Source organism: Rattus rattus, chromosome 18, assembly GCF_011064425.1.
Source record: "Rattus rattus isolate New Zealand chromosome 18, Rrattus_CSIRO_v1, whole genome shotgun sequence".
NCBI lineage: Eukaryota > Metazoa > Chordata > Mammalia > Rodentia > Muridae > Rattus > Rattus rattus.
The window spans coordinates 39,960,785-39,983,683 of record NC_046171.1 but is presented as its reverse complement, the minus strand read 5'-3'; positions in this window follow the sequence as shown (position 1 = coordinate 39,983,683).

The following is a 22,899-nucleotide window of genomic DNA, read 5'->3' as shown; positions in this document are numbered from 1 at the left end:
GGAGCAAACTGTGCAAAAGCAAAACAAAACAAAACAAAAAAACCCCAAACAATGTATGGTTCAAGGGTTAAAGGGGCATCAGGAAGAGGAATGGGGCTAAAGACTGTGTCCAACAACTATAAATGAAACTGAGGGAGTGGTCACCACTGGGTAGGAACCACCCACCTAAGCTTCCATCTTGTGAAAAGGAATTAAAGAAAAGCTTAGGTCCAGCCATAGTGGTGTATGCCCTTAAACCCAGCACTCAGGAGACAGAGGCACTCAAGGCCAGCCTGGTCTACATCGCAAGTTCCAGGACAGCCAAGCTTAGATAAAGAAAGAAGCTATGGAAAACAGAAAGCTGATGAAGATGTAATTGAATGAGGGGACCATGTTCCAACCCCAGCAAAGAGCAGAAGGTGGCAGATTTGACCAGGTGGTTCTGGCTTTAGAGGCAAGAATAGAGGAAGGGGTTATGGGATCTCCTTCAGAAACAAAGGAAAGCCACTGGGGCCAGACATGTAGCAGGGGTTCCCACATGGAGGCCCAGAGAGGCCATTGTGTGAGCTGTGACGGTGAAGCCTGGATTGCCTTGGAGACCTCACGAGGTTAGAGAGGCCAGACCTGTGGGATAGCTGCCAAGGAGAGCTGCTAACAGGGAGTGAACCAGCCCCAGAAACAGAAATGTGTTGTAGCCAGGGAAGCCGAAGGAGTCAGAGCTTCGAAGAGAGGCAGAGTCTGCAGTTCGCCCAGCTGGGCTTTGGTCCAGCATTTCCTCACTGTGCTCCCTTCCCTATGTTTTGGAGCCTTTATCATTTATTCACCTGTATTCACGTATAATAAGTTTCTCTGTATTAGGTCCCTCGAATGACTCTTGGTATCAGTGGACCTTCTGTGAATTCTTCCTCTACCTCTCTCGCTCCTCCTCCTCTTACTTGATCCCTTCATTCTAGTCTCACCTCTCAGCCATAACTATTTATTCTATTAGGAAAATGATTTTTGAGAAAGAACAAAGAAATGTTGGAAATGAACAAAATCAATAAACTGAATATAAAGAAATATAACAAAAACACCACCTTGACGAAACAGAAGAAAGAATACCGGGAATGGAGAACAAAGATGAGGAAATATTATTTGTAAAAAGCAATAAGGAAAAAGAAAGTATGACCCCAGCGTCTAAGAATTCTGGGATGAGGTGAGAGCTGAGATTAGGTTAAGGCACACAGAACTACTCTAATAAAACGATAGCAGAGAATTCTGCAGATCCATTGAGGGGATTAGTCCAATGGCTAACACATACATATAATCCAGCTACTGGGAAAGCTGGGGGCAGGAGGATCACAAGTTCAAGGCTTGCCTAGAGCAGACTCCGTTTCTACTTGGTAATGCTGTAATGAACCTTTGTGACATTACAAAGGTATAACCCTTCCCTCTATAACACTGTTCTTTAAACAGAAGATGTACTCTGTGTGTGTGTGTGTATGTGTGTGTGTGTAATCAGAACAGCGCCCTCCCCCTGCCCCCCATCTCAGATCTTACCCTCTCCAGCTCCCTCTCATCAGGTGGAGATATTTTTATGTATGCTGGCCTTGAACTTGAGATTCGGCCTCCCAGGAGGTTGGGGTTAGGGCACACAACTCTTCACAATGGGCCTTCTCTATAGTCCCACAACATCTCAGCAGTTTTGGACTGCTTTGTGCTAGGTCCTGTACTTGTGAGGGACTTCCCCTGGTTGTTAAAATTTATACCGACCAGCATCCTTGTGATACAAGCTATTTTCAACTTTGTACCTGGAATCCTCGGTGATATAATCTGTTCTACAGCATGGTTGGAGCACATGTGAGTTACATGTAGCTGGAAAAGGGTTCAAAATGTACTCAAAACATGTACTGCATGCTTTAATTTTTTTCATCCTATAGAATTTTAATCAAACATTTAAAATTGTCATTTTGTTATTTTTACGTGTATGAGTGTTTTGCCTGCATATAGGTCTGTGCATCGAGTGCACTCTGGGGGCTGTGGCATCCAAAAGAGGACATCAGATTCCCAGGAGCAGGAGTTACAGATGACTATGAGCCACCACATGAGTGCTAAGATGGGAATCTGGGTCCTCTGCAAGAGCAGCCAATGCTCTTAATTGCTGAGTCATCTCTCTCTCTCTCTCTCTCTCTCTCTCTCTCTCTCTCTATATATATATATATATATATATATATATATATATATATATATATATATATACGCTTGGGAGGCTGAGGTAGTGGGATCACTTGAGCCTGAGCGTTCAAGATCAGCCTAGACGCCAAAAAGAAAAAAAATCATGAACTAAAGTCGCTTGCATTGTTGATTTGATAGGTTAAGACCCACAGTCCCCTACCTTCTTAATTTCTTTAAAGTCTTGCTTTATAGCTCAAGCTGGCCTTGAGCTCCCTGATCCTCCTGACTGAGCCTCCTGAGTTCTGGGATTACAGGTGCCCAACTGCCTTTGTTTCCTCTGTTTTTCCTTCGTAGTCTGAGGATCAAACCTAGAGCCTCACCCGTGTCAAGTAAGCCCTCGTCCACTGAACCACACCTCTAGCCCGAGCCTGAAGTTCAAAACCACAGCCTGTGTCATTCTGTTGACTCTTCCTTAGGCTTTTTTTCTTTCTGTGTTTGAGATTTAACCTGGGGCTTTGCACATGCCAGGCAAGTGCCCTACAATGGAGCGTCAGCCCCAATCCGAAGCCCTCATTCTGCATCATCCAGTGATAGTAATATATTTCGGGGGGCGGGATAGGTATTCGTAGGACATGCGTGCTGTGACAGTCAGAGGACAACTTGTACGAATCCCTGCTCCCACCTGGGGACCTAACTCAGGATGTGGCAGGTGGTGGCAAATGTTTTACCCAGTGAGCCAGCGCACCAGCCTCCTATAACCTTTGGAGCATTTCCTTCTCATTCAAGAGTCTTGTCTCCCCATCTGGCCCGTGAGTTCCAGGCCTGTTTAACCTTCATAGTCACAGCACTTAGCGTGGGGCCTGGCATGTAGGACCTATGTAGTTTTTAATACCAAGAGCCAAAGAATGTAGCTCTTTGGCCCCTCCAACGCTATACACACCTGTTTCCTGTATCCTGCGGCGAGGTCTGTATTTTAGTCACATGGGGCCGTTTTGCTTCAAACGTTCTAGGCCACTCACATTTCTCTTCATAACTTTCCCCCAGGATGCTTATAAAATATTTTTATTTGATTTTTAACTACGTACACAGGTCTGCAGATATGCGCACGTAAGCGCAGGTGCACACGAAGGCCAGAGGCATCGGATTTCCTGGAGTTGGACTCCCAGGCAGATGGGAAGGCTGGGCTCTCTTATCCCCTGAGTCACCGCTTCAGCTCCTTCTCAGGATTCCGAACACGATTATCCGCCAGTAATAGAACAAGGTCCCCAGGCTCAATGCTTAGTACTGGCCAAAAATTCGAAATATAATTAATATGATGGTATCAAATCCGAAGTTTATGGGGCCTCTCTGGGTCTTTAATATACGGACTCGTTGACCTTGCTAGGTCATGTACTCCAAATGCCCATAGGATACTTGGGGAAGGATGGTTGGACAGACAGAAGGACACGGGATGGACAGGAGGCCTGGGCAGGGGTGAGTCGGGTAGGTGTTTATTGGTCTACTTGATCAAGCTCTCTGCCTGGTACCAGAAAGTAAAGGAGAGGGGTTGGGGATTTAGCTCAGTGGTAGAGCGCTTGCCCTAAGCAAGCACAAGGCCCTGGGTTCGGTCCCCAGCTCGAAAAAAGAAAAAAAAAAAAAAAAAAAAGAAAGTAAAGGAGACAGAAAGCACTTGTTTCCCTTTTCGCTCTGGCAGGCGGGGTGCCCCGGGCTGCAGTGGGAGGGAACTCTCACTCTCCGCACTCCTGCCTCTGATACAGCTCTGGGGGGACAAACTTTTTACCTCCAATCACTGCGGTTCACCCGAGCTTCCCCTGAGTGAGCCACTGTTTGCAGCCTGCTCAGAAAACAGCTTTACTCTTAAAGAAACAGGGCCCCTGCTCCGTGCTGCCCAGGCTCCAGCAGCCCTCCATGTTCCCCAAGGTGCACTTGCTTTCCGACTTTGCAGGATACCGGAGGAAGCGAGCCCCAAACCCTTTACTTGCGAAAATAATCCCTGATTACTAATTCACTCAAAGCAGTGAGCCAGGCGTGGCGCTGCACAACTTTAGCACCAGTGAGAGGTAGACGCAGCCGGATCTCTGTCTATGAGTTTGAGTCTAATGTGATATACAGACACGGAGGGTTCTGTAAAGGGGGCCGTGCTAGGATGACGTAAGTCCTGATTGGACACGTTAGTCAGTGTAGCAAAATAATGGATCGTGATTGCTGGACTGTCTCAGCCAGGGTTTCTACTGCTGCAAGGAAACACCATGGCAAAGAAAGAAAGAAAGAAAGAAAAAAAAAAAAAAAAAAAAAGTTGGGATTTACTTAGCTTACACTTCCACGCTGCTGTTCATCACTAAAGGAAGTCAGGACAGGAACTCACAGGGCGGGAGCTTGGAGGCAGAAGCTGATGCAGAGGCCGTGGAGGGGTGCTGCTTACTGCCTTGCTCAGCCTGGCTTGTTCAGCTTTCTTTCTTACAGAACCCAGGACCATCAGCCCAGGAGTGGAGCCACTCACCATGGGCTGGGTCCTCCCTCACTGAGCACGAACTGAGAAGATGCCTTATAGCTGGAGAGGCATTTCCTCAACTGAGGCTCTTTCCTCTCTGATGACTCTAGTTGGTGTTAAGTTGATACAAAACCAGCCAGTACATGGACTTTGGAATGAGTTAGGCGTAAGGAAATGGCCAAATAAGGGAAGAGACCTTAGTGGCTAGCTTTAGGAATGTAATCTAAGGCTTAGCAAGGGAGAGGGAGGCAGGGAGGCAAGATCTGCCAGTGTCGTGTCTGCAATGCTTGGACCTGTTAGAGAGCTGGTCATTCCAGGCCATCCAGGCTGCGTAGTGAGACCCTGTCTGAATGAATGAGTGAATGAGTGAGTGAATGAGTGAGTGAATGAGTGAGTGAATGAGTGAGTGAATAAGTGAGTGAATGAGTGAGTGAATGAGTGAGTGAATGAGTGAGTGAATGAGTGCTGTCCCTTCTCACCACCCAGAGGTTGGGCTGGGTCTGTTCACCCACGTTCTGATTCAAAACTATTTTCTTTTTCTTCTCTTTTGTCTTTCCTTCAAGATGCTGAGAGACCCTAAGTATGTTTGTTTGTTTTTTTTAACTTTAGGTTTTCTTACTTTCTCTAAAGCTTCCCTTCCTCCCATGTAGCTGATGTCGGCGTTGGCTTAACTCATACCACGTGGCTCCTTTTCCTCTAAGACAGTGTTCCTCAAGCTTCAAAGATAAAAGAATAAAATAAAGGTGGGTGGGAGGCGAGAGGGCACAGCGGGTGAAAGAGCTTGCAGCCTGTGCTTGAGGACCTGAGATCACTTCCCAGCACCGGTGGAAAGTAAGGAGGGTAACCAATTCCATAAAGTTGTTTACACGAAAGCCTTGGGACATGTGCCCCTCACTAACAACTGGCTAATTAATAATAAATAACAAGTAACGGGCAACACGGATTTGGGAATCTGAAACAGGTTCCCCCACCACCGTGCAGGTATGTAAGACAAAACAAAAAAGTCCAACGATGGCTTCTTTTCCGTTCTCGTGGCTTTGGGGGTCACGGTGGTTGGAAAAGCAATCAAAGTCTTTCTGCCTACAGCCAGGGATGTCAGATCTGCTGAGATGGAGAAGAATGGGGAGGGATAAGGAGGGTCAAGGTTTGCTGCTGTGGGGACCTTTACACCCTGGCCATCGCAGCATGGAGGAGAAAGAAGCTGATGCGGAGGAGAAAGAAGCTGATGCAGCTACTTCCCGCTGGGACGGAGCTGAACCGAGCCGGTCTTGTTTGAACTGTATTAACACCACAGGAAGCCTCAGAATTAACAAAATGAACCAAGGTGCAGGCAGTGCAGTTGTTTCCTACCAAAGAAAAGAACAGTTTTTATTTGCTTTGGGGTTAAATTGTTCTTTTGTTTCTGAGACCCAGTCTCACAGTGTCCAGCACAGAGCTTGCTATTTCCACCAGGGTGACTTCACAGACACCAGCCTGCCTCTGCCTCTGGGTACCAGGGTTAAAGACTATTTCTTTGTAACGGGTACTTACAGATACACTGACGATCTCTGGAAGAACACCCAATGCCAGCAGACTAGGAAACCCAGGGATATGTTTGCAGCTAGGGTCAGAGACGAGGATACAGGTTTTCTTTCCTTTTTTTGAAATAGAGTCTTGCTATGTTGTACGACTGACCTTGAACTCCTGGGCTCCAGCAATTCCACTTCAGCTTACAGATGGTTTGTGGCTACGGGGGTGTGTCCACTCACAGTTTTCATTATATTTTTGCATTTTTATTTTTTTACTGTGTTGTATCCTGCTCTGATAAGTTATGTTTTCAAAAAATGGTTTGAGCTGGGCTTGGTAGTGTAGGTTTGTAATCCCAGCTACTTAAGGGAAACTGAAATTACAAATTGGAAGGGTGCCTTGGGCGATGAGTTCAGGGACAGTGTGAGTAACTTGGCCTCGAACTCACTCACAGAGATCTGTCTGCCTTTACCTCCCAAGTGCTGGGGTTATAGGTGTGTACCACCACCACCCACCTAAGAAATGAACTTTAAAAAAAAATATTTACCTGGATGTCTGTTCATCATGTGTGCAGTGTTCACAGTGGCCAGAAGAGGAAAACAGACTCTTTTGGAATTGTGAACCGCCAATGTGGATGCTGAGAACTGAACCCTGGGTCCACTGGAAAAGCAGCCAGTGTTCTTAATTGCTGAGCCATTTCTCCAGCCCTCAGAAGATGGACTCTTTTTTTGTTTGTCTGTTTTTCGAGACAGTGTTTGCTCCACATAGCTCTGGCCATCCTGCAACTCTCTGCAGACCAGTCTGGCCTCGAACTCAGAGATCCACCTGCTTCTGCCTTCTGAGTGCGGGGATTAAAGGCACACGCCCGATTTAGAAAACGAACTATTTTTTTTTTCTTTTAAAAGATTTACGGGGCTGGGGATTTAGCTCATGGGGCTGGGGATTTAGCTCAGTGGTAGAGCGCTTACCTAGGAAGCGCAAGGCCCTGGGTTCGGTCCCCAGCTCCGAAAAAAAGAACAAAAAAAAAAAATTTACTTATTTAATATAAGTTGTTGTCCTCAGACACACCAGAAGAGGGCATCAGATCTCATTACAGATGGTTGTGAGCCACCATGTGGTTGCTGGGAATTGAACTCAGGACCTCTGGAAGAGCAGTCGGTGCTCTTAACCACTGAGCCATCTCTCCAGCCCGAAAACAAACCCTTAAAGCAATATATTACCTTCTTTACTGGATCACGGCAAGCAGACAGCCTAGAAGACAGCTACCAGAAGCGAAGGGCTCTGGACTAGAATGAAGTTGTGCCCCACTGGTTCGTCTTCCCTGCAGGTGTTTGTAATTCTCGGGAGCATTGGTTGTTCCTGGGTAACTGCAGTTCAAGTATTTCTCCATCTAACCTGTGTCCATTTTAGGTTCACCCATTCTTCTCAGTTCTTTCTGGTTGCCAGCTCAAAATCTCTCTCTCTCTCTCTCTCTCTCTCTCTCTCTCTCTCTCTCTCTCTTCTAGTAACCCTTTTGTTTTCTCACCTGCAGGTGTGTCCCTACCTGTGCCAAATGTCCTTAGTTGACCTCTACCTCCCGCTCTGAAGTCTCGTCAGTGGGTATAGCTCAGGGGCAGGATACTTGCCCGAGTGTGGGTGAGTCCTGGATCACATCCCCCAGCACTGAATAAACAAACAGAAACCGCCTTGCTGGTATCTGCTGGCAAGCACCCGGCAACATCAAAAAGCCTGAAGAGAACGTGAGGTTTCCCTGCCAAACCCACGGCCCTGCTCACTTTGTACTCCCTGTCTCTGTTAATAGCACTTACCACCCACCTAGCCATCCCACCTGGGATCTTGTGTCCACCATGACTCCTTCCCCACACTCCGTCCCTCTCTCCCCCTCATGCCCTCTGCCAACCTCCCCTCGTCACTCTTCAGTGTCCCAACTTTTAGTCCTATCCGTCACTTATGAAGTTTGATCCAGCAGCTGCAGAAGTGAAGCAGGGGCCATCACGCTTGGTTTTTCTCTCTTGCTCTCTTCACTCCCATGGAGGACAGAGTTCACTCACAATAACAGCCACACTTCGTGAGCCATCTGTGGTTGCTGGGAATTGAACTCTGACAGGACCTCCTGGAAGAACAGTCAGTGCTCTTAACCACTGAGCCACCTCTCCAGCCCTGGCACCCAATATATTGCCATATGACTGATGAATGAAAGATGTACTTAAAATGTATTATACTGTGTGTATGCATGCACATGTCATGTATGTTGAAGTCCATGCATAGAGGTCAGATCGTGGAGTCGGTTTTCATCATCCACCTTTACATGGGTCTCAGGGACCAAACTCAGAGCATCAGGCTTTTTGCAGTGAGCCCTTTACCACCGAGCCATCTGGTCAACCTGGAGATGTGCATTTCTTCCGTACTTTCTGTGTTCTGCTGTCTTCAAAGATTGTCAACAGAGTTCAGAGCAGGGCCACTTCAGCAAGAAAGCTCTCCTCTCCTCTCGCCATCTTCCCTGTCTCCTCCCACACTCTCAGTCCTTTTTCCTTCAGTTGGCAGACCTGTGCTATGTGGGTGATGGTATGCATGATACAACATCTATGCCTTTGATTTGATTCTGTTCTTAATTTTCATCCCGGTCTGTGTAGAGTTTAATAAATAAGCATGCATTGTCTATCTTCGTCGGGCTGCATTTAGAGCAAGAGGATTCCATTACAGCTCAGAACAAACCGGGGAGGCAGAACGTCAGAACTGTGCAGGAGGAGAATGGCTTTCAGGGTCTTGGAAGAGACTTGCTTGCCCTGATCTGGCTTTGATCTCCAAGGCTCCATTAAGCAAGGTATTAGCTTTAACAAGCTTTTGTGCCTGTGCCAAGGATGTAGTCTAAAAGGTCACACTAAGAGAAAAAAATAACAATAACAACTGCCCATCGCTGTCAGCATCAGACAGCTCATCTGGAGATGGTTCTTCTCAGCACAGACAAGGCAGGAGGAGCCATGGCTGTGGTTCATAGACAGGCAAGCAGCTAACCTTTGAGGGTGGTTAATTAGCCCACGTTCCTAGAGTAACACTTGCTGCTCCTGTAGCAATAGATGGTGCTGCCTGGGCAAAGTGGAGCCCAGAGGGATAAGAACCTCTACCTGGAACTCAGTAACACAAGCCTATCACAAGCCCTGTTGGGCTGAGACATCTAGACTCTCTTTCCTTTTCTCCAGGTTCTTGGAATTTAACCCAACTTTTCACATACACACTCTACTACTAAAATGTACCCTGGTCCCAACGAGTCCTGCTTCTAAATAGTCCCCGTCTAACCAATACACAGACTCATAGCTACAGGCATGGACTCCTTACTTTCTTCTACTTCTGGTTCACTGTCTGCTGCAGACTCAGGGAGAAGCTAATACCTAGGGGCTGAGGAGATGGCTCAGTGCATAGAGCACCTGCTATTCAAGGGTGAGGACCTAAATTCAGATCCCCAGCACCCATCTAAAATGTAGGGTGCTGTGGCATGTGTCTGTAACTTAGAGCTGGGGATCAGAGACAGGTAGATCCCTGGGGCTTTTTGGTTGGTCAACCGAGCACTCAGCACACACGCGCGCGCACACACACACACACACACACACACAAATGTACATGTGCATACACATGCGCACACACATGCACACACACATGTGCACACATATACACATATGAACGCACATGCAGACACATATACACACAGAGATGGGGGAACTATAATTATAAAATGACAAAACAGAGCTCCAATTTGGCCTGCGTTGGAAAAAATAAAAGCAGTCTTTTTGAAGCCGTATGTAGTGATTTGAACAGGAATGGCCCCATGGGCTCATAGATCTGAATGCTTGGTCATTAGGGAGTGACACTATTAGGAGATGTAGCCTTGTTGGAGGAAGTGTGTTCTTGGGGGTGGGCTTTGGGGTTTGGGTTTCAGAAGCCTAAGCCAGGCCTAGTGACTGTCTGTCTTCCTTCTGCCTTCGGATCTGGAACTCTCAGCTATTTTGCCAGTGCCATGTCTGTCTGCAGGCCACCATGCTCCCTACCCTAAGGATAATGGACTAAACCTCTGAACTGTAAGCCAGCCACCATGTTTTCCTTTATAAGAGTTGCCTTGGTCATGGTATCTCTTCACAGCAATAGGCCATTGCTAAGACGCCATGATATCCTTTTAAATAGCCAGACTATACTGATGTCCAAAGGACGTATCTTCTAGCTCATTTTCAAGCTCACCTTTAACCACCTCTATTGCCTCTACAAACACAGTGGTGTGGCTTCCTGTAAACCCCTGAAAAGACACCATGCTCTGAACCCTCTTGGACTGAATCCTCTTATGAACAATGACAACAGTGCCCTTCATGGGACAGGCACAGCAGGAAGAAAGTAGTCTCTCATTCTGTGGTTGTGCAGCCTTCTCTCCTCTCTCTCTCTCTCTCTCTGTTTTATTTTAAACAGGGACTCACTGACTAGCCTGGAACTCAGTAGGTTGACCAGGCTGGCCTTGAACTCACAGAGCTCTACTTTCCTCTGCCTCTTGAGTGTTAGGACCAAAGGTGTGCACTACCACATCTGGCCCATTTTTGCGTCTATGCACACACCCGTCCCATCCCCTACAAGCCCAGGACCTAATCAGCTGCTGAGCTGAGCCCACTGAGTCTCAGAATCTTGCTGTCAGCAGAGTGCACAAGAGGGAGAGATTACACTGCAGTCCTCAACCTCAGTCCTTCAACTGCTACCTCCTTCCTGGATGTTTGTTTCTTAGGGTAGTTGACCACAAACTTGTCAGGAAACAACAGAAATTTATTCTTTTCACAGTTCTGGACCTAGAAGTTCTAAACCAAGGTGCCAGCTTAGTGGGCTCCTTCTGGGGACCCTGAGGGACCCTCTTAGTTTATGCCTTTAGTGTGTTAGGGGCCTCAGGCTGACCTTGATATTTTTGGTTTAGATGCTTTGATCTAGTGTCTTTTCAAAAATAATAAGAGGCTGGAGAGATGGCTCAGCAGTTGAGAGCACCAACTGTTCTTCCAGAGGTCGTGAGTTCAATTCCCAGCAACCACATGGTGGCTCACAACCATCTGTAATGGGATCCGATGCCCTCTTCTGGTGTGTCTGAAGAGAGTGACAGTGTACTCACATACATGGAATAAATAAATCTTTAAAAATTGCAATGGACATATATCTACTTTTAAATGAAGAAAGAAAGGTGCTACTTGTTCACCACGGGATGTTAAAGAATTACTTCTGTTTTCACACAGTCCTCCCCCTACTTGGCATTTGTGCTTTTTCCTCAACAGAATCTTTGGATTATTTTGGAGTTTCACAAAATGCATCCAGATCACATTCACTTCCCAGTCTTCTCAGGTCCACTCCCCCTCCATTGTGGCCTCCCCCAAAGAAAGGAAGAAGAGGAGGAAGAGGAGGAGACAGAGGAGGAAGAGGAGGGGAGGAAGAACCAACAAATTTATTTTCTGTGGCCCATTGGAGCGTGGTCAAACTCCCAGTGGCCAGCATCTTAAAGAAAATGAGTGACTCCCACACTCCCAACAGTGAGGAGCTACAGCTAAGAATCCCTATCACAGTTTTTAAGAGTTCAGTGCTTACTGTCTAGACTACGTCTTTTTTCGGGGTGGGGTTGGTGAATGAGGGGTCACATAGGCCTTCTATGTCTCTCATTCTCAAAGGCAGTCATCCATACTACTGAAAAGGAAGCTTCCTTGCTCTTTTTTTTTTAAATTATTCATATAGTTGAAGATTTTTTTTAAAGATTTATTCATTTATTATATATAAGTACACTGTAGCTGTCTTCAGACACACCAGAAGAGGGCATCGGATCCTATTACAGATGGTTGTGAGCCACCATGTGGTTGCTGGGAATTGAACTCAGGACCTCTGGAAGAACAGTCGGGTGCTCTTAACCGCTGAGCCATCTCTCCAGCCCGCTTCCTTGCTCTTTATAGTCAATGGCAACACAGACCATGGACATAAACATGGACCTCTGCTGCAGCAAAGACCATGGTCACCATCATGGTCCTCAGACGTCAACATGCCTTCAGGTGGCTTCACAGACTGTGGACATCCACATGGCCTTTGGTGGTAACACTGGACGTGGACATCAAAATGGCCTCTTGTGGGAGCACAGACCATGGGACATCCGAACATTTTATTTTAATAAGAATAGCAGTCACCCTAATCAGCGTTAACTTCAGATCTTTAATTATGTCTGCAAATGCCTTCTAGCTGAGGGAGGTCATGTCCTGGGTTCCTAAGTGGACGTGACACTCTTCATGCCAACACAGTATTTCTTCAACTGTGATTGTTGGAAATTGCCAACCTGACAGGATCTACAGTCACTGAAGAGACAAGGTGTCTTAGTCAGGATCTTATTGCTGTGAACAGACTCCATGACCAAGGCAACTCTTATAAGGTGTATTAATCAGGTTCTCTAGAGTCATAGAAAGATAGTCTCTATATAGTAAGGGAATTTGTTATGATAATTTATAGTCTACAGTTCAATGGTCAGCTGTGAAAGGGAGCCCCACAAGGCAGGCAGGAGAGAGAGAGAGAGAGAGAGAGAGAGAGAGAGAGAGAGAGAGAGAGAGAGAGAGAGACTCTTTCTTCTTCCAATGTCCTTCTGTAGGTCTCCAGCAGGTGTGTCCTAAATTAAAGGTGTGGATCATCACCACACCTGGATCTGGGACTTGCTTTGTCCCAGGCTGACCTTGAACTCAGAGATCTCTTTGCCTTAGTCTCCTGGGATTCATAGCCACTATGCCTCAAGATCCAGGTCAGAAGCTTGTGTCTTCCAGCCTCAAGATCTGGATCACAGGTGAGCCTTCCAATTCTGGATTTTAGTTCATTCCAGATTTAGTCAAGTTGACAACCAGGAATAGCCATTACATAAGGACAACATTTAATTGGGGCTGGCTCACAGGTTCAGAGGTTGAGTCCATTATCATCAAGGCAGGAGCATGGCAGCATCCAGGCAGGCCTGGTGCAGGAGGAGCTGAGAGTTCTACATCTTCATCTGTAGTCTGCTAGGAGAAGACTGGCTTCCAGGCAGCTAGGATGAGGGTCTTACATTTCATACCCACATTGACACACCTAGTCCAACAAGGCCACACCTCCAAATAGTGCCGCTCCCTGGGCGAAGCATATTCAAATCGGGAGGTTACTTAGAGTAGGTTAGTTGAGGTACAGATACTCACCCTAAATGTTGGGGACAGCCTCCCCCAGGCTGGGTTCCTGGGCTGTGTCAAAAGAAGCAGAAGGCAAGCTAAGCACCAATTTTCGCTGCTCCCTGCTTCCTGACTGTGGACACAGGATGAGCAGCTGCCTCCCACTCCTGCTGTTCCTTCTCTGCCACGATGTCCTCTAGAGAAGCCACCATGAACCTTCCCTCCCTGGATGTAGAAATGGTTCAGTGGGCACAATGCTTACTGAGCAAACGGGGATCCAAGTTTGAACCTCCAGGACCCATGCACATCTGGGCATAATAGTATATGTCTGTAATTCCAGTGATCCTGTGGCATGATGGGAGGTGGGTCAGCTTGCTAGTATGTGCCTGATAAACCCCCCCCACACGCATGCACACACACACACAGACATAGACACATAGACACAGACACACACAGACACAGACACACACACACAGACACACACATGACACACAGACAAACACAGAAACACACACACACATGTACACAGACAAAACAGAAACAGACTCACATAGAGACAAACACACAGACACATAGATACAGCAGACACACAGACACACACACACAGACACACAGACACACAGACACACACACACACACACACACACACACACACACAAAGGGTCCTGTCTCAAACAAGGTAGTAGGAAAGGACCAGTACTCATACTGTGGCATGTGTGTATGACTCTCTCTGTCTCTGTCTCTCTCTGTTTCTCTGTCTCTGTCTCTTTCTGTCTCTCTGTCTCTCTGTTTCTCTGTCTCTGTCTCTCTGTCTCTCTCTGTCTCTTTCTCTCTCTCTCTCTCTCTCAACCAAATCCTCCTTTCTTAAGTAGCTTTCCTCAGACATTTTTGTCTAAGCAATCAGACAAGCACGTAGTCACAATCTCTCTCTCCCACGTCTTCCCTCTCTTGGGGACATCCCCATCTTTGCTGCCTGTCTTAGTCACTTTCCCTACTGCCTTAAGGAAACAGTTGAGAGAATCGATTCAGAGGAGGAAGGATGTCCCTTGGCTTATAGCTTCAGTCAGTCACCAAGGAGAAGCAATTTGCTCAGAGGCCTCGGAAGTACATGGCAGGGCCCCTCCCCTGGTGGGAGTGGGCCCAGGAAGCAGAGAGAACCACAATCAGGAACTGGGGCTACTCCTCGAGGACCAACCCCTCAGTGATCCACTTCCTCCAGCCGGATTACAACACCTCCCGAACAGTTCCATCAGCCAGAAACCAAGCATTTAAAATATGTGCCTGGGGAGGGTGGAGGGGTGGCATTTCACATTCAAACCCAAGGCTGGCTCCTGACTGTAAGTCTGCCATTGCTCTGTTGACCAGAGACCTTTCCATCAACTTGGCCAGCACAGATAATGAATTGCTCTTCGCCTCCTGTTCTCTAACTTCCAGTTGCTCATTCTGCACTGTCTTCCCCTCCATGTGGACATACCAGCTTCTGTGACTTGCTGCCTTTGTCATTTACTAAAGGGAACCACAGTCCTTCGAGGACAACGGTCATAACAAAACCGGTTTCCAACCGCAGCTGCAAGTCGGAGAAGCCTGCACAGGCTTAGACTTTTACCCAAGCTGTTGGGACTCACCCTCCTCAGTCTCAGGAATGGACACCTCACTTTGATGAGAAAACTGAGCAGCGAAGCCTCAAGGATCTGAATAACACAGTTCTGCTCTCATCTCTTTCCCATCGTAGAGCCAGCCTACCCACTCACAGCTCCTAGGGCTGCTTGCTCCCCCAGCTGTCTCTATATCTCTATGCGTTCCCTTACCCTACACTTGCTTGTCGTGCTGTGTTAAAACAAGTCCTGCTGTAACCCCCCACCCCCGCTCCTTCCTAGCTAATGTCACCCCTCTCTTTTATCGTCAAGCTGAGCCTTGGGTAGGGTGCCTGTAACTTCAGCATGCTGGAGGCTGAGGCAGGGAGATCTTGAATTTGAAACTTGCTTGGGCTACTTGGTGAGATTTCCCCCCACCCCTCTGTGGTCCACACGCTCTTCCCAGGCCCCGTTGTCTTAGTGAGGGTTCCTATTGCTGTGAAGAAACACTGTGGCCAAGGCAACTCTTATAAAGGAAAGCGTTTAATTAGGGCTGCCTTACAATTCAGAGGTTTAGCCCATTATCATCATGGTCGGAAGCAAGGCAGGTAGGCAGACACGGTGCTGGAGAGATAGCTGAGAGTTGTATAAGATGGCAGATAGATACATCTGGATTGGATTGTCAGGAAGGAGGGGGGAGGGTGGAGGGAGAGAAGGAGGGAGGAGGGAGGGGGAGGGAGAGGAGAGAGAGAGAGAGAGAGAGAGAGAGAGAGAGAGAGAGAGAGAGAGAGAGAGCGCCTGGTTTTTGAGCTTCTGAAACCTCAAAGCCCGCCCCCAGTGACACACTTCCTCCAACAAGGCCATACCTACTCCAACAGGAGCACAGGTTCTAATCTTTCCCTATAATGCCAGTCTGTGGGGAGCCTGTGGGGGCCATTTTCATTCAAACTGCCACACCCATCCAACAGCCACTGTCTTCACGAGCAATCCAGGCCCTTCAGTGGGACGCAGTTACTCCCTCCTTCATCCCGTTGGGAGATGTTTTTGTGCACTGTGTATCCAGATCCCGGTTACTGTGCCCAGAGATCTGGTTGCAGTCTAGACATTGGCGATGTCAAGCATCTCCTGTCCCAGTGTTGCGTAAAAATAGTTTTTAATCACTTCTGATTGGTTCTTAAAGAGCCGATCAGCCAATAGCTGGGCAGGACCGGAAGAAGCAAGATTTCCAATCCCAGAGAGGGTCTCTGGTGGGGAGCAGAGAGAGGGAGGCTTCACCAGGAAATAGGTCTCTGGTGGAGAGCAGAGAGAGGGAGGCTTCACCAGGAAATAGGACGTGAGCAGGTCCCGCGTGGGGTTGGGGACGTCATGAGGACAACGATGGCGCAGGAGCAGCCAGGGCCGGACCAAGTGGGCAAGTAATGGGGCAATGTCTGGGGAGTAGGCAGCCAGAGATGGGTTGGAATAGGGCTAGGAGAGATGATTATCTGACCAGCTACAGTGCAAACACCTTTTTAGTGAACATAAGGTCTATATTTGGGAGCTAGAGCGGACATGAGAAGCGCCATGTTTTTACTTTTCCTCTCTTTTCAAACCCCACTCTGTTCGTTCTCTCAAGGCACCTGCCCTGTTTGATGTGACCGTCATCCTGGCCTTCCGCACCCCCGGCATTCTCTATAAACGCCTGTCCTGTGTGAGGACTGTGGAAGGCCAGCTGGTTCTGGGTCACGCTGCATTCCGCGGGCCCTGCTGAGATGTCTGTTGCTCTCAGTGCAGCTGGATGCAGAGCGGACTACAAGGGCCTTGAGAGGCAGCGCCATAATAACACCAGGCACATGACGGTCTCCCAGGGACACTTCCACCGCAGCTGCTTTCGGCGAACAGCAGCCACAGGTGACAATTTGTCCAGAGAGAGAGGACACGGGGCTGAGAGAGCAGCTCTTCCAGGGGGAGCCATTGTCTCCTTGTTTCTTCTCTAACTTAATTCTTGCAAAGGCACAAAGTGACTATGTGGGTGTCACTTCACGTGGCGCTTTTGGGGCCCTAGGTTTTCAGCCCACACCCATTCCTTTACCTCTTACGACTCCTCGTCTCCACCTACAAGCCTCCCTTCTCAGTCTCTGGGGTACTGATTACTGCACACTGTGTCAGTTACTTTTTGGTGATTGCGATAAAAAACGCCATGACCAAAGCAACCTGTAGAAGAAGGAATTTGTTGGGCGTACAATTCCACAGTGCTAAGAGTCCATCCTGGAGGGGAGGCATGAGGCAAGCAGTAGGTATGGTGGCTGGAGAAAGACACAGCTGAGAGTTCACCGTTACCATAGGCTGGAAGCAGAGAGAGCAAACTGGAAGTAGGTCAAAAAAAATTTATTTTTTACTCTCAAAGCCTGCTTCCAGAAGCATGCTTTCTCCACTCTCACTGAACTTCCCGATGGCCCCAAACAGGGCCACTAACTGGGGACCAAGTGTTTAAATGCCAGAGACTCTGAAGGATGTCCTCTACCCCCCCCTTTTTTTTAAAAAAAAAAAAAAGAAAATTGATTTATTTAGCTCAAATTTTGAAGACTGACAGCCATCTGGATCAACCTAGTTTATCTAGATACAATTAATAGTTATCTGGTTTATAGTTATTCAGATAGAGTTATTTGGATAACCCAGATGACTAGTCTCTGGTGGGGGACATCCGCCTGTCACAACATGATATATATCATCACATAGCAGGCAAGAAGAGCAGACTGGAGAAGTCATACAGCAGGAGAAGCTATAGACCAAGCAACTACTGAAACCCCCTCCCCCCCTCCCCCCGGTTTACAACAGCCCACACAGAAGCTCATTCTTTCTTCCAAGAACCACAGTAACCCCAAATGATGACCTTTCCACATGCCAATCATGTTTTACAAGGTCCTACTGTTCAATATTCTTTTTTCTACATATTTTAAAGAAGATTTATTTACTTATCATATATAAGTACACTGTAGCTGTCTTCAGACACTCCAGAAGAGGGCAACAGATCCCATTACAGATGGCTGTGAGCCACCATGTGGTTGCTGGGATTTGAACTCAGGACCTCTGGAAGAGCAGTCAGTGCTCTTAACCACTGAGCCATCTCTCCAGACCTCTACATATATTTTTATTGAGAAAATTTGTTTGTATATTTTGATGATGCTTTCCCCTCCCACAGCTCCTCCCGATCCCCACAACCCATCCAATTTCATACAGTTTCCTCCTTTCTTTCTTTCTTTACAGAACAAATAGAGGTGGGGGTGGAGAGATAGTTTAGGGCTAAGAGTACTGTTGCTCTTTCAGAGGACCAGGGTTCAATTCCCAGCACCCACATGGCAGCTTACAACTGGTTGTAACTCCAGTTCCAGGGGATCTAATGCCCTCTTCTGGCCTCCTTGGGCACTGCATCCACATGGTGTGCACAACATACATTTCAGCGAAACATACACTAAAAACAATGTTAAAAAGGCAAACAAACAGGCAAACAAAGAACAAACCAGAATTCAAAAATAAAATACAAGAACCCCCACCCCCCGACCTCATAAAAACGCAATGAGGGCCATTTCTTACTTAAACCATTACAAACGCTCACAACCTGGCAGGGTCTAAGGACCTGAGGAGCACTGAGTCACAGCAGCATGCTCTGCCCACTTCATAGATCCCTGACAGCCCAGTCAGACAGCCCTAGCGGCCCATTTTCAGAGAGATGAACTATCTTGCGCTGACCGCACAACTGGCATGTAGCATGAAGTTCGTGCTGTGACGTGCTGTGACGTTCTGTGACGTTACTCTACAAAGCGTTCTTTTCCTCAGCAAGGTCAGCGTGGCTCTTCATTCTCAGGCATAAAGTTCTATTCTCTCTCTTTTAAATGACTCGCTAATTACCACAAAATGTGCGTGTGCACACACGTGTGTGTATGTGTGTGTGTGTGTGTGTGTGTGCGCACGCGCCCACGCGCTGCCTGTGCACTGCCGTGCACTGAGCATGCACTTGTGTGTGCACTGCGTGTGTGCACATGTGTGTGATGTGTATGTGCACACGCGTGTGTGCGTGCGTGCACTGCGCGTGCACTACATGTGCGCACATGTGCGTGTGCCCATGTGTGCACACACGTGTGTGTGTGTGCGCGTGCTCGTGTGTGTGTGTGTGTGTGTGTGTGTGTGTGAAGGTGTCTAAGGGGAACAAGAGTGATTACAAAAAAAAGTGCCAGTTTTAAGCTTTTGCTAGAGTCCATCTAAATCCATCGACTTAGTCCGTCGACTAAGGGCGGAGTTAGGCTCGATGGTGCCTGTCATGTGCTGAATGCAGGCGTTCACTTTTACAGCCGTGTGCAGACACTGCTATCTGCCTTGGAGGGGCCAATCCAGAGGCAACTGGCACAAGTCCTTTCCCTGCCTCTCCAGACCGTGAGCTTTGTGGGAAGGCAACATCGGAGAGGGATGATGCTTGGAAGATCAATGTACTCTGATGTCAAAAGAAGGGACTGGAGAACGAGCACTTCTTACAGAGGACACAGGTTTGGTTCCCAGCACCCACAGGGCAGCTCATAACCTCTACAATTTCAGTTCCGGGGGATCCGATACCCTCTTCTGGTCATCTTGGACACCACACATATACGTGGCTTCCATACATACATGCAGGCAAAACACTCATCACGTAAAATAAAATCAATCTCTAAAAAAATGAGCAAATGATTTTGGTACCTTGCACCAGAACATTTCCATGGCTGGGAACATAGGTCAGTGAGACAGCAAGGTTCTGTGTTCAAGTCCTAGCATCATATGCGCATGCGCACTTTTGGTTTAGGGGCATCCTTTTTGTCTATAGCGGTCTTTCAAAGTGATTCTTGGGAAGGTTCTAAGATTGGGGTGATCTAGAAGGTATTTATAATTTTTTTTAAGAGAAAAGTTTGAAAAAAGTTTGGGGGTAGGGTGGGGTGGGATATGGTTTGTCAGCACAGGGCATGCTCAGTAATACTGAAATGCTGGCTTCGGCGCCAGGACTCGCTCACCGCAGATGGCCTTTCTGTCCGTGGGGCGAGCAGAAAGCGCTGAAGTATTTTTAGCCGCGTCTGGATGTGGTTCATTTCCTGATTCTGCCTGCCAGTCACCCCTAAGCACCAAAGGCGTGTCAGCCAACCTTGTGGTTTCCCCAGGTGTTCTCCCGGCTTGTTGACTTCTTGGTTATAGATCTAAAGGAAAACCTACTTAAACAGCGTTTTAATCACCTTTCAAATTATTCTGTAACAGCAGCACTAGGAATCGTGAACTTTAGATCACCGTCCACTCGCCAAACTCCTCATAGAGACTTGTTTGCTTTGAAAATAGGGGCAGAGAAGGGCCGAGACATCGTGTCGCCGCACACAGAGATTGCTCCTTCGCCAAAACAGTCTCAGCAGAAACACCCGGGGCCACTGAGGATTTCTGGGGGAGGGGAAGGAGGACGGGGAGTGTTGCTTCTGGCCACCTTCAGCATTGCTCTACCCGGGAGAAAGGAATGACTAAGGACTGCAAAGGTTTTCCAGGCAAAGAAAGTTAAGGAGCAACGCAGATAAGATGCTTGGCGATCTTGATAAAAAACGCAAAACAGCACAGATATGCAGCTTTGTGAGTTCTCGCATTCATTCTCCCGTGCGGCTGTTAATCCGTCCAGCGAGCAGGCACGGAGCAGGCAGGTAACTGAGGATGATTCGGTGACCTTCAACAGCGGTGTACTGCCTGGCCAAAAGAGTCTGTGCTGCTGAAATGGACATAAACGACACGAGGCAACAAAGTGTTGTTTTTGCCCACACTTAATACAGGTCAGCTGCAAAATGACCACAGAATAAATGCCTGAAGTAGGGGAGGGGATACGGAGACAAGAGAGCTGGAGTCTGAAAACCGCAACAAGGGGGAATCGGTGTGACCTCAAAACACCAAACACGGGCCCTTGATTAATCTAAAGAACGTCATGTTCTAAAATCTTGCTTTTTCGCAAAAGCATGTGACCCAGGTGACATACTCCATCCGGCTGGATAAAGGGCTCAACGATATCATTAGACCATGACTTTTGTCTTGCTGTTGTCTGTAAATTAGGGTCTGCCCTACCGTTGTTGGAGTGGAAAGTTGGAGTGGAAACAATTCATATTACTCAACTGTAAATGCCTTCGGATCTCAGAGACGAAAGCAGATAAAACTGTTGGACAAACACTTTGTTTTCTGTGCGGGGATGTGGTCACCTCGAATGGGATTCACTGGTTAAATTATAACCTTATGCTTTGTGCTTACGTGAGCCACTTTTTTTTTTTTTCCTGTTGACCTTCAGGATTTAGCGTTCAATTTGGAAATTAATCAGACTGTCAAGTTTTGGAAGTTATTAGTTTGGAAAGACTTTTAGTAAATGTGCCAAGCTATCACCTTAGATTTTTTTTTTTTTTAAATCAAGAAGTGGTTATTAGCGAATGTCTTTGGATACATATTCTCCACATACCCCAACCCCACAGGGCAAAAAAAATTCAATGGTGGATATGGGGCAAATTTCAGGCCCTTGGGCAGTTCAAGGAACATTTAGAGTCACACCAATATGCAGTCTTTGTAAAGTCAGGAGACTAGAACTGGAGTAATTGTGGCTGTGGTATCAGCCAGAATTGAATTCAGGTGCTGGCTGTGGTTTCCTTGTGTAAAACACTGGTCTCCTTCAAGTTTCTCACCTGCGGTGCGGATGGAAATGAAACCACATCCTGTTAAGTTGTTTCTGTGATAAAACGGCAGTCACTTCCTTTTGTGTTGCTCGCCCCGTGTGAGCCCCAAACCACACTGCTGGTGTGCGTCTCTGGAACTCGTGCACACCAAAGGCCTCAGGTGAAAGGGACTTCATGAGAGATGCTTTCAGAGGGCGAGAGGGTTAGGGAGCTTCTGTAACAGGTTTCTGTTTTATAAAACAAACAGACAAACAAACTCAGTTCCGTTCTTTGTGATATCTGTTCTAAGGGGATAATCTCTGGTGCCTGAGATTGCTAATGCAAGGGCCGCATCCATTGTGGAACTGTTTGTAATACCCAAGAGCACATGGGACTAACCTCTACACGCTTACGGCTGGCTTGGTTAGGTGCGTTCTGCGTACACGTTTAGAATTATTGCTGACCACTCAAAGCAAAATGCCTAAGAATATCGGCATGGGGGAAACATTTGGAAACCAGGCTACAAGCCTAATGCAATGCAGGGTTTTTGTTTGTTTGTTTGCTTTTGTTTTAAGAATAGTGAACAGGGAGTAAGACTCTCTTGAAAAACAAATATGGATTCAAGCAGTCAGATTTGAATAAAGTTAGCATCTCTTGGCTTCACCCTTGATGGAGGTCAGGGCAGGAACTCAAGGGAGGGACCTGGAGGCAGGAACTACTCAGTACCACTGCTTGACCCTGCTTTCTGGCTGGCTCATGGACTCACGCTCACCTAATTCTCTTATACAGTTCGGCCATCTAGCATTAACAATGAAGACCGTCCCTCACAGACATGGCCACGGACCAACCTGACAGAGATGATCGCCCTTCTAGGCTGTGTCAAGTTGACAGTTGGGCTTCGTGTTTGTTTGCTCGTTTTGTTGTCTTGTTGACATTTTTTTCCCTCCTTTTACTGAAAAGAGAGTCTTTCCTCACAATACAGCTTGATGATGTTTTCCCCTCCCCTCTACTCCTCCCAGTTTCTTCCCACCTCCCCTCTCATCCAGATCCACTCCCTTTTGGTCTCTCATTAGAGAAGAACAGGCTTCTGAGGGATTATAAGAAAATAAGATAAAATGAGATATAGTAAGATGAAAAAAAATTATTATATCAGAGTTGAACAAGACAAACAAAAAGAAAGAAAAGAGCCCAAAAGACAAGAATCAGAGACCCACCTGTTCACACACTTAGGGATCCCATAAGAACACGAAAGTGGAAGCCATAGAATATATGCAGAGGACCTGGTGCTGACCAGTGCAGGCCCTGTGCTTGCTGCTTCGGTCTCTGTGAGTCATTAACGCTGTTGATTTATAGTGCCCTGT